Source organism: Clupea harengus, chromosome 3 (genome assembly GCF_900700415.2).
Source record: "Clupea harengus chromosome 3, Ch_v2.0.2, whole genome shotgun sequence".
Taxonomy (NCBI): domain Eukaryota; kingdom Metazoa; phylum Chordata; class Actinopteri; order Clupeiformes; family Clupeidae; genus Clupea; species Clupea harengus.
Genome location: NC_045154.1, coordinates 13,080,043 through 13,089,276, shown reverse-complemented (window position 1 = coordinate 13,089,276; position 9,234 = coordinate 13,080,043). Strand labels below are relative to the sequence as shown.

At 42.1% G+C, this 9,234-nt stretch overlaps 1 long non-coding RNA gene across 1 annotated transcript; it reads right to left on the bottom strand.

Moving 5' to 3' along the window:
• Positions 1-4,247: 4,247 nt before the first annotated feature.
• Positions 4,248-9,003, bottom strand: LOC116219542. Its single transcript, XR_004163220.1, has 3 exons — positions 8,660-9,003; positions 6,110-6,327; positions 4,248-4,464 (listed from the first exon to the last, which is right to left on the bottom strand). It is a non-coding gene; the product is annotated as an uncharacterized LOC116219542 (long non-coding RNA).
• Between the last annotated feature and the right edge of the window lie 231 nt (positions 9,004-9,234).

The following is a 9,234-nucleotide window of genomic DNA, read 5'->3' as shown; positions in this document are numbered from 1 at the left end:
TACACGCATCTTTGAAAACCCCTAGACTTTTCAGTTCGATCAACCATTTTGTTGTTAATAAATAGGCGTTTTGTTATAAGATACACCGTTTGTCTGTGTCTACCATTTTATGTTGCGGCCCCACGAGCCGGGCGTAACACACACACACACACACAGACAGACACACACACACTCACACTCAGCATGACAGAGGTATGGGAGGGCTATACACACACACACACACGCACACACACACACACACACACACACACTCAGCATTGCAGAGGTATGGGAGGGCTATACACACACAGACACACACACACACACACACACAGACATACACACACACACTCACACTCAGCATGACAGAGGTATGGGAGGGCTATACACACAGACACACACACTATGAGGGGCCGTGTAGGCCATAATTCAAACTTGCCTCTCATACACACCATTGAAGACATTTTGCCTTTCACAAACACTACTGAAATACACTCACATTCACTACTAAACACCCCTCACGTACACTAGTGAAAATGGAACCTCACACAATGACAACTGAAAACCTCTCATACTCATGAGTGAGAACCTCTCTTATACCACAGTGAACACCTCTCACACATACAACTGAAAATGTAACCTCTCACACATACAACTGAAAATGTAACCTCTCACACGCACAACTGAAAATGTAACCTCTCACACGCACAACTGAAAATGTAACCTCTCACACGCACAACTGAAAATGTAACCTCTCACACGCACAACTGAAAATGTAACCTCTCACATTCATTACTGAAAATGTAACCTCTCACACGCACAACTGAAAATGTGACCTCTCACACACACAACTGAAAACGTAACCTCTCACATTCATTACTGAAAATGTAACCGTTCATACGCACAACTGAAAATGTAACCTCTCACACACAACTAATTATAGGACAATTTACCAAGCAAGAAAAGACAATTGTATGTATGCTTCATACTTTGTGTGCACAAAAGTTTACTGTACAAAATACAGTAGAGGCAAACTGTGATAACAATTTAACTGATCATTTTGTCTTATAATCCCCTAAAATAAGCTATATTGCCAACCTTGGCATTTTTATCACTAATCTTAATGTGCATTTGAATGAAATGATTTTGTGTGGATACATTATATATTGTTTTACAATTTTATTTCAGCTATTCAACTGTGTTCTATTAGGCAATCAACTGTTATTATATTACTAAAATGATATATATATATATGTATACATATAATAGGCCTACAAATATTATAAGACATTATTTTATAATATAATAAAACACATTATACTACAGTACCAGTCAAAAGTTGACACACCTTTAATTTTTTTGAGAAGTGTTTTCTTTACTTTTATTATTTTCTTTATTATTTATCTTTCATTGTAGATTTATACTGAAGACATTTAAACTACGAAAGAACACCTATGGAATTATGTGCTAAACAAAAAAAGTTTTATCTACCATGTACAAAATAATAAAATCAAAGAAAAATCTTCTCAAAAAATGAGAAGGTGTGTCCAAACTTTTGACTGGTACTGTATATAAAAACTTCTGTTTAGTTTGAAAAAAAGAATACTGCACTCACTACAATTCTGTACATATTTCATTTTCACTGGTCTGTGTGAGAGGTGCAGAGTAGTGATTTCACTTGTGTGTGTGTGAGGATTCTTGCTGAAACGGAAGTCATTTCGATGTAACGGAAGTCATTTCAGTGTAACGGATGTTCATTAAGGCGCGACTAGCTGTCAAATTAAAAGCTATTCATTTCAATGTTGGAGGAGTTGGTAGAAGGGGGGTCCGTGTGCGGCCAACGGATTTTCGTTTTGAAATGAGAAAACCAAATTACCATTTAGAAATAGGAAAACAAAAAACGGAAAACGAGCCATTTTCTGTTTTTTGTTTTGATAATAGAAAACGGAAAACGAAAAAACGACCCGTTATCTGATTTTCTTTGATGTGCTTAAACATGGATATCGGGAATTAAAATACTGTGTGGAAATCTTTCTCAATTTTGCGTAGATTTTTGTGTTGTGATCCGGAAGTTGCTCCCACGAGCTTGACAGTCACATTCAGAATGTCAGCAGAGGGCGCGCTGCTATTTGTATTCGGTTAGTCGTTTATGTGCTACACGAATGTTGCAGAGGTCTTAACTAAAGCTCTCGCTCTCATTATTGTTAGGTTGATGCTAACGCTTAGACTGAAAATCTATTGGAACACATAGTAGCTAGCTAGCCTCGTTGCTAATAAACCCGATTATTGTAATCCCGCCTTCCTTGGTTACTGTTGCTATGTAGACAAACAATCGGTTTGAAAGGCGACAACCCATTAAAATGCATTGGAACGTGATTGATGTTATTATGCTAATACAATTAATATCCTGAGCTAATTAATCATGTTAACCAACAAAGTCAGTCTCGCGTATACGGACCTGCGTCTAGACAGTATTGCCCACACTTTCTGGAGTCAAGGGTCGAAAGAAATATCTTCTAAAAGTAGGCAGCAAAGTCCCTGGTATGCTATGGAGGGGTACATCCACAGCAACACTTTTACCTCGCAATCCATCAACGCAAAATGCTACAGGTTAATGAGGAAGAGGGAGAAGCTAAATCGAGGAGACAATAACATCAGCTAGATAACTTTGTCATGCAAATGTCACTTTTCCATTTAAATCGATTATGGTTATTACAAGTTTCCTTAGCTAGCTAGTTAGCTATTGCTAGCATAGCACCTGGATAACCATAACAACAGGAAACACAAAATTAGCGGCAACGTTTAATTTCTCAAACAGCTCAACAATAAAACACAGTCTTCATGGTTCAAAGTGATTACAACCACTTATGTGATGTTAAATGACTTCACATAGCCATTAAACTATCCTAAGAGAAATAATGGGAAACCAACGGAGCAAGAGCTTACTCTGATAACTATCAATGAAATGTGAGCGAATACTGCTATTGCTAACATGTAGTCTCCGCTGTTCGTCGAAAAGCCAAATCTATTTTTGAGGTTCCAAAAATGTTCAAAGCAATGTGAGTTATCTTCTGTTCAATCGTTTGAAGCAAACCGTTGAGCTCCAGCATTGGTCTCCCATTATTAATCACTTGACGTTTCAATTGAAAGTCCTGTTTCCATGCTCTCACACGCCCCCCTCATTGAGGCAGAGGTACTGTTTACCTCCTCTCGCTGGGCTTTTTCACTGCCGTTTTATGTAAGGTCAGCCATTCCAAATAGGTTCTACACATATGTGAAATACATTCCCTATTCAATGGATAGAGGCATTGCAAAAAAGTCACTGACAAGGCCCCTGCTCAGCACACCACCTCCGCACATTCCTCTCAGAAAAACCCTGTGTCGTTCCAAACTGGGTACATAATGCAGCGGCGATATCACCACAAGACTATAATTAGTTGTGTGTGAGAGGTTACATTTTCAGTTGTGCATGTGAACGGTTACATTTTCAGTAATGAATGTGAGAGGTTACGTTTTCAGTTGTGTGTGAGAGGTCACATTTTCAGTTGTGCGTGTGAGAGGTTACATTTTCAGTAATGAATGTGAGAGGTTACATTTTCAGTTGTGCGTGTGAGAGGTTACATTTTCAGTTGTGCGTGTGAGAGGTTACATTTTCAGTTGTGTGTGTGAGAGGTTACATTTTCAGTTGTGCGTGTGAGAGGTTACATTTTCAGTTGTGCGTGTGAGAGGTTACATTTTCAGTTGTGCGTGTGAGAGGTTACATTTTCAGTTGTGCGTGTGAGAGGTTACATTTTCAGTTGTATGTGTGAGAGGTTACATTTTCAGTTGTATGTGTGAGAGGTTACATTTTCAGTTGTATGTGTGAGAGGTGTTCACTGTGGTATAAGAGAGGTTCTCACTCATGAGTATGAGAGGTTTTCAGTTGTCATTGTGTGAGGTTCCATTTTCACTAGTGTACGTGAGGGGTGTTTAGTACTGAATGTGAGTGTATTTCAGTAGTGTTTGTGAAAGGCAAAAGGTCTTCAATGGTGTGTATGAGAGGCAAGTTTGAATTATGGCCTACACGGCCCCTCATACACACACACACACACACACACACACACTCACACTCACACTCAGCATGACAGAGGTATGGGAGGGCTATACACACACACACACACACACACACACACACACACACTCACACTCAGCATGACAGAGGTATGGGAGGGCTACACACACACACACACTCACACTCAGAATGACAGAGGTATGGGAGGGCTACACACACACACACACACACACACACAAACACTCACACTCACACTCAGCATGACAGAGGTATGGGAGGGCTATATCACAGAAGAAAGCAGTCAGGAAGTAGCTTGGACCAGTAGCATTCCTCTGCAGTGCGAAACAGTCCGTCTGATTGGCTGAAAGAGCTGATGTCACAGGAACTGACAGGTTATAAGGGGAGCCGTCTGACCACTGAAGCACACCCTCTGTCTACAGTGAGAGAAGGACAGAGAGAGAGGAGAGAGAAGAGACGGAGAGAGAGAGGGGAGAGAAGAAGAGAGAAGGAGAGGAGAGAGAGAGGGGAGAGAGAGGGGAGAGAAGGAGAGAGAGAGGGGAGAGATGGAGAGAGAGAGGAGAGAAGGAGAGAGAGGGGAGAGAAGGAGAGAGAGAGGGGAGAGAGAGGGGAGAGAGAGGGGAGAGGAGAGAGAGGGAGGGGAGAGATGGAGAGAGAGAGGGGAGAGATGGAGAGAGAGAGAGAGGAGAGAAGGAGAGAGAGAGGGGAGAAGGAGAGAGAGAGGGGAGAGAGAGGGGAGAGAAGGAGAGAGAGAGGGGAGAGGAGAGAGAGGAGAGAGAGAGGGGAGAGATGGAGAGAGAGAGGATAGATGGAGAGAGAGAGGAGAGAGAGGGGAGAGATGGAGAGAGAGAGGGGAGAGATGGGAGAGAGAGGGGAGAGATGAGAGAGAGAGAGAGGAGAGAGAGGGGAGAGATGGAGAGAGAGAGGGGAGAAATGGAGAGAGAGAGGGGAGAGATGGAGAGAGAGGAGAGATGGAGAGAGGGGAGAGAGAGAGGGAAGAGATGGAGAGAGAGAGGGAAGAGATGGAGAGAGAGAGAGGGGAGAGAAGGAGAGACAGAGGGGAGAGATGGAGAGAGAGGAGAGAAGGAGAGATGGAGAAGGAGAGAGGAGAGAGAGGGAAGAGAAGGAGAGAGGGGAGAGATGGAGAGAGAGAGGAGAGAAAGAGAGGAGAGAAGGAGAGAAAGAGGGGAGAGATGGAGAGAGAGAGGAGAGAAGGAGAAAAAGAGGGGAGAGATGGAGAGAGAGAGAGAGGGGAGAGATGGAGAGAGCATAAAGGAGCAGTATTAATCCACAATACTAAACTCAGCTGAATGCATTTGTCCTCTGTCGATTGATTAGAGAGGCTACAACAGTCCTAACTGTGACTTTACTGCAAAAAGGACCTTATCTGTGTTATTATGCTCATATTCAATGTTCATAGTTGTATTTAGGGGTCTACTAGAATAGATTTACATGCTTCCGTGTTCGAAAAACACATTTCTTTTTCTAATACTGTACATCGCTATTCATGCCCTGTCTGAAACACATTTCTTTTTCGAATACTGTACATCGCTATTTATGCCCTGTCTGAAACGCTCTGTTAGACCTCTTGTGTCTTTAAGCCCCGCCTCCCGATGAGCCTAGTGTGTTCTGATTAGTCGGGCATTAAGGATACGAGACTTCTATCTTGTACCAATAGGAAAAGGGCTGGAATGGAACGGGCAGCTGAGATAGGTGATTTCTGTGGGAGAGAGTTACTCCCTCTTTAACTCTGTAACTTTGCAGGTTAGCTGGTTAGCACGTGTTCATTACATAAAGTGTACCTGCAGTTAGCAGGTTAGCTGGTTAGCACGTGTTCATTACGTATATTAAGTGTACCTGTAGTTTGCAGGTTAGCTGGTTAGCACATGTTCATTACAGTAAGTGTACTTGTAGTTAGCTGGTTAGCTGGTTAGCACGTGTTCATTACAGTAAGTGTACTTGTAGTTAGCAGGTTAGCTGGTTAGCACGTGTTCATTACAGTAAGTGTACTTGTAGTTAGCAGGTTAGCTGGTTAGCATGTGTTCATTACAGTAAGTGTACCTGTTGGTCATTGAGGCCCGTCCACAGCAGCAGCAGGTGGCTATGGGACAGAAGATAGCTGGACACTGCCTCTAACTCCTCCTCTGTGTGAAGGTCTGCTAGATGGACCCCTGAGGCTGCCCTAGCACATGCCTGCTGGGCCTCTGGCCACACACACACCTTCTGCCACACTCGAAAACAGCTCCAACCCACTGCCAGCCAGCCCACTGGACACTGAGCTGAACAAATACACACACACACACACACACACACACACATGCATAGATAAATACGCATACTAGGGCTGGGCGGTATGACGGTATATACCGTGCAACGGTAGAAATGTGTCTACCGGGAGAGATTTGGCCATACCGTTTCAACCGCGGTATACCGTAATTTCCGGACTATTGAGCGCACCTGAATATAAGCCTCACCCACTGAATTTAAAAAAAATATATTATTTTTAACATAAATAAGCCGCACATGTCTATAAGCCGCAGGTGCCTACCGGTACATTGAAACAAATTAACTTTACACAGGCTAAAAGTAATACAAAAGTGATGCATATTATTAGTTTTACCAGTTACGTTAAGTGCACTGTTGCTTTAAGAGAGCACAGTTGCAAGAGTCAATCAGAAGCTAGAACGTTAGATTGAAGACAGCGAGATAGAAGAAAGACGCTAGTTTGAAACCAGTGAGCTAAACAACTTGAAAAGACTGGATTTGTATTGTTGTAAACTTTTTATTTTATTTTCTAACGTGTTTTGAGTTGTGTTCTGTCTACGCCGGTAGACTGTGGTTATATTGACATTAGTTAAGTTATTGAGAGATACTGAGAAATCGCGTGGAGCTAAGCATCCATGCGGCTGCATCCATGCTAGCATCCTAGCTCCACAAAGCCACCGTAAATACAAAGACACCGTATACAGTCACAGGTATCATAATCCATAAATTAGCCGCGTCATTGTTTAAGCCGCGAGGTTCAAAGCGTGGGAAAAAAGTAGCGGCTTATAGTCTGGAAATTACGGTACTCTTATTTTGAAATCCAATCGATTTATTTTTAGATAATGATCTCCGAACTATACTTCATCCCTCTTATTATACAGTAACTCGCCAAAACAATAGACATTTCTCCAAAAATACCTCTTTAACGATTTTGTAGCCGTTTTGTGATTTCTGCTGAGAAATAAAATAGAACTCTAAAGTTTCAGGTGTTGCGTAGCAACCCATTACTTCCCGTTACGTTAAATGACCGGACTACTTGCGGAATGATATGAAAGATGGTCAGCGGCCATTACATTTTCGCAGCAGTGAAAATAAAGAAATTACAGACCTGCGAAAGTTGGGGTGGCCCATTCAAATCAACGGAACTTTTTTGAACATTCTGAAGAGCCGTATAATACGATACCCAGTACAATTTTTAAGCACTTAACCTGCAAGGACTGTCATGCCTACTTGTTGAGTAATCCACTACTGTTGGGCAAGATTCAATATACTGAAAAATATGGACTGAAAAGTGTCTAGTGTAGGCATTTATTTTTCAGTATTTCAAAGTGAATGAGCTGTGAGCACAAGAACAGTGAGCGTCTAGCAGCGATTATCATATACATGTATGTATGTCAACGGCGATTACGGCCAAATCAACGAGATTCTAAGTAATATGGAGACAAAACTTTTTTTGGTACTCCACGTAGACCATAAACCCTTGAATATAAAAACGACTCAGTGAAATCGGTTGAGAAATATAAACGCTATCTATAGTGCTTTTTATCCAGAAAAACTGCAGCTCCATCATTAACTTGCGTCTGTTTACAGACCAGTCATCACCTCGTCATCACGTTAGCACGTCGCAGCAACGGGCTGAGGCGGTCAATGGAGCGTCTATGTATATATGTCTATGTGTAATGGCCAACTTCTTAATTTTTTTATTTTAATATGTGGCCATATAAAGAAAATATCTCATCATTATTGCGTTAACATATGGACACACATTGAAAAGAAAGTTTTAACACTTCAGTTCTGAAAGTACATTAAAGAACCACTGAAACATAAGCACTGGACTAAATGCCACAGAAAGATTTTTCCTTTTTCTTTTTTTTTTACATACACTTTGCTTTTATTTTACTATTTAAAGATTCAATGGATACTGGCCACTATTGCTTAGGCCAATAGCCTATTGAGGTAGTATTGTTGCTGCACCTTAGTGTTCTTAAGGGTCAATAAATAAATGTCTGTGGACACATTTCGCCACCGCTGAAGTGTCCTCTTTTTCAAAAACCCAAATCTGGTCACCCTACGTATAATAAACCGTGATATATACCGTAACCGTGATATAAAATTGCAAATACCGTGATAGAAGATTTTGGTCATATCGCCCACCCCTAACGCATACAAAGTCAACTTTTGAATCAGTTCTAATTTCAATGAAATGCATACACAGTCCCACAGTTAAAACATAATTCATAGTTCACTCGTAATAACACTCACAACCAAAGAGACATACACACACACGCACGCACACACGCACGCACGCACGCACGCACACACACACACACACACACACGTTTGCACCTGTCTCAATGAGAAACTGGAGTTTCTGCAGAAGAGTTATCCTGCTGTGTCTCATGAGTGTCTCCTGCTCCACCATGAGGGCGTAAGTAGTCGCAGGGTTTAGCCCTGGGAGCTGGTAGGTGTGTGTGTGTGTGTGTGAGTCTGTTTGAGAGGGTGGCCAACACCTGTCAGACACACACACACACACACTGTGCTCTGGTCCCGGGGACGTCCATGTGAGAACAGCACTGGTGGAGGACACCGCTGCTCTGAACATGGAGCTCTTGATGAGACCTGGAGAGAAGAGTAGAGAAAAGGAGAGGAGAGGAGAGGAGAGAAGAGAAGAGAAGAGAAGAGAAGAGAAGAGAAGAGAAGAGAGAGAAGAGAAGAGAAGAGAAGAGAAGAGAAGAGAAGAGAAGAGAAGAGAAGAGGAGAGGAGAGGAGAGAAGAGAGGAGACGAGAAAAGAAGAGAAGAGAGGAGAAGAGAAGAGAAGAGGAGAGAAGAGAAGAGAAGAGAAAATAAGAGAAGAGAAGAGAAGAGAAGAGAAGAGAAGAGAAGAGTAGACAGGTGAGGTCGTTTTGCCGGTCCGATCTCA